This window comes from Labrus mixtus, chromosome 2 (genome assembly GCF_963584025.1).
Source record: "Labrus mixtus chromosome 2, fLabMix1.1, whole genome shotgun sequence".
Lineage (NCBI taxonomy): Eukaryota > Metazoa > Chordata > Actinopteri > Labriformes > Labridae > Labrus > Labrus mixtus.
Window position 1 is genome coordinate 31,873,395 of NC_083613.1, and position 2,801 is coordinate 31,876,195.

A 2,801-nucleotide genomic window follows, 5' to 3' on the forward strand; every position below is an offset into this window, starting at 1 on the left:
GTTATAAAAAATAAAAATAAAAAAATAAAAATCCGAGAGAGGAGCGTTTGCTTCCGGAGCGTCTGCGTGAGTCCCCCCCGGTTCCCCCTATCGGAGAAGAGAGGCATCAGGGAGGGAGGAGGAAAAGGAAAACGAAGGGGAGGAGAGAAAAGACAGGAGCGTAGCGGCGAGGAGGAGGAGGTCGGGAACACACATTGGACAGAGAGAGAGAGAGAGAGAGAGAGAGAGGAGGTGAGTGATGTGGTATGCTGAGAATTCAGCTTGAACACGGGAAGTTACGGTCGTCACGATGCCGCTGCAGTCTCTCTCTCAGCGCTGAATTGAGTTTAAACAGTGAGTAACTTTTACATTTGTATTCTTGTATGGGCGACGCATTGCCTTCAGTGGCATCTCTGGGCCCCGGCTGTGTTGCAAACAAGCCGGGAAGGAAGGTGGGGGAGAGAGAGAGAGAGAGGGGAGACAGGGAGGCTGCTGCTGCATTTACAGGACCCTGCATGTGTTCCTTTGACTTTATTAGTCATATTTTTGTTTAGCCTGAGAGAGAGAGAGAGAGAGAGAGAGAGAGAGAGAGAGAGAGAGAGAGAGAGAGAGGGCCGGTCCGGTTCAAGGACTCCTGCTGTAGTAGTGTGAGGGAATGCTCTTCATGAAAACAACCTCAGCTAACTCCTACAACTCGCCTGCTAGCTCCTACGTGAGGGGGTTTAATGTTCGGACGTGGATATTTCAATACAGAGATGACGTCACATTTCTGAATGCCGTGACGCGTGAACATTTGTTTTCTTCATGTCGTTATTATATGTGTGCATGTTGATGTTAATGAGACGTGCAGTCGGCCATTCAATACAAGCAGAGGCGACCCTAGAGTCTGTTGGGGGCCCTAGGGGGGAAAACAAAAAATCATTGGGGGCCCCCTCCAGCCAGCGTTCACCACCAATACGTCCTCCAGTTTCCTGACGCTTACTTTGTGTTCCTCTTTGGCAAAATGTTTGGTTTCTAAGTAATTAAGTAAGGAACAATGCTCAGCAGGGCGGTGAGATGGAGTGCTGTCGAGATGGGGGCCCCCTTAGGGAGGTATCCTACACTGTCATTGCAAAATTTGCGCATTTTTTTTTTGGCTGCGTTTCATTCACTTCGGATCTCGGAGATGGGAATGACGTCACAACCCGACGTTGACTGCGTTCCAGTTGCGAGTCAGAAAAGCAGCATGTACCTTTTTTTTTTTGTTTCGTTAGCTAACACCAGACGATGACTTCACACTACGTGATAGTTTCTGACATGAACATGAAAACACCTCCACAGAGAGAACTTGCGCGACGCCGTCGGTCTGATTGATTTAATTACACAAGAAGACGACCGAGCTGCTCATAAACTCTCAACAGTCGCAGCTTAAACATCCCTTTCGATGCACGCGGCAGCCATGTTGGATCTGAACTCGGGGCTACTGAAGATTCTCCGAGTTTCATAAGTCATAATTACGACTTCAGGGGGGGCGTTCCAGTTGAGACTTCCGACTGGGAACTTCCCGACTTCCGAGATCAACCTGGAATGCAGCGTTTGAGCCACTGCTGTGGTTTAAAGGTTGCCAGCCCATTGGCTCTGAAAACAAGTTAACCCACCAGCAGTCTCTCTAAAGACCTTGACCCAGGCTTACCCAACCATGGGGTCGCCTGACATCTGTATTTATTAACCAGTACAAACTGTGTCATCGCCTTTATTAAAATGTATTGAACACAATATACTGTGAGCCATCACCAGTGGTGTCTGAAGAAGTGGATATACTCTTCATTTTTACCCCAAGGGGTCGGTCCAGCAGAGGATAAACAGCCATGTTATAAACAATGACATGTAACATACTCATGCATTTTGAGTTCACCTTTATTTTATATTTGCACATTAACTCTTAACTTCTTCTTCTGACGCAGTTAAAACTATTAGCCTAGCCTACATGATTGAAACTAATTAATTTGAGCACATAGCTGTCTGTGGTTTCGATGTCTGGGGTCACCAGCCCTAAAAGGTTAGGAACCACTTCCTTAACCAATCATTTGAGTACTTTCCTGCCACGCTGTTAGCTTTTCATTAATGTTCTAATGTCGACGTTTCTGTAAAGGAAACTCTTCATGAAGAAGTTGAACTTCTTAAACACACCTTCTGTGTAACTGGACTCGTTGGATTTTTTAAAATTACAAGATAGTGAAATTGCCTTTATTGAAGAATCTAGACCGAGCAGATCTCCTTAAGTTACTCTTAAGAAAGAATCCATTCTCTTAATTGCAGTCTAATTACTTTTTTGTCAATTGACTAATTGCTTCAGAACCAGAAGTCCAGCAGGTCAGTGTATCCGATCCATTGGTCCCCCCCCCCCCCCCCCCCCCCCCCCAGAGGTGCTCCTGGCTCCTGCGGGGCTGAACGACGTGTCTGGTCCCCATGCAGGTCTTTGTGCTGCAGGGCTTCAATTTAAGTGATAAATAGGTTCATTGTGAGACAAACAAGCATAAAGGGGGATATTCTTTAACATGGTCACATTACGGTGGAAATAGTCTGAGGCTGTGGGCGGTACAGGCCTCAGGAGGAGGGGGGGAGGGGGGGGGGGTGATGGCGATGGCTGAGGCTTGTATTGGTGCATGGTGCTGGCTGGACTAATCGTTTCCAGCCCTGCTCTTGGTCATTGCTGCCAGGCGGCCGTTGAGATAATACGCCTGTTTGTTTTTATAAAAACACACGGCGCATTTTAAAGGTTTGTTTATGTTCTGGGATTTAAGGAATCTGATGGGAATATGTTTCCTGGTTTGAGTATGGAG

The 2,801-nt window shown here is 46.9% G+C and overlaps 1 protein-coding gene across 3 annotated transcripts in view; it reads left to right on the plus strand.

Annotated features, from left to right (window-relative positions):
- The first annotated feature begins 203 nt into the window (after positions 1-203).
- The window catches only part of apbb2b (amyloid beta (A4) precursor protein-binding, family B, member 2b), a 63,554-nt gene continuing 60,956 nt past the window's right edge, over positions 204-2,801 (plus strand). For all 3 annotated transcript variants that reach the window (XM_061061919.1, XM_061061927.1, XM_061061934.1), the window contains exon 1: positions 204-333. The gene's annotated coding sequence lies outside the window, so the exon portion shown is untranslated. The remainder of the gene's footprint in view (positions 334-2,801) is intronic.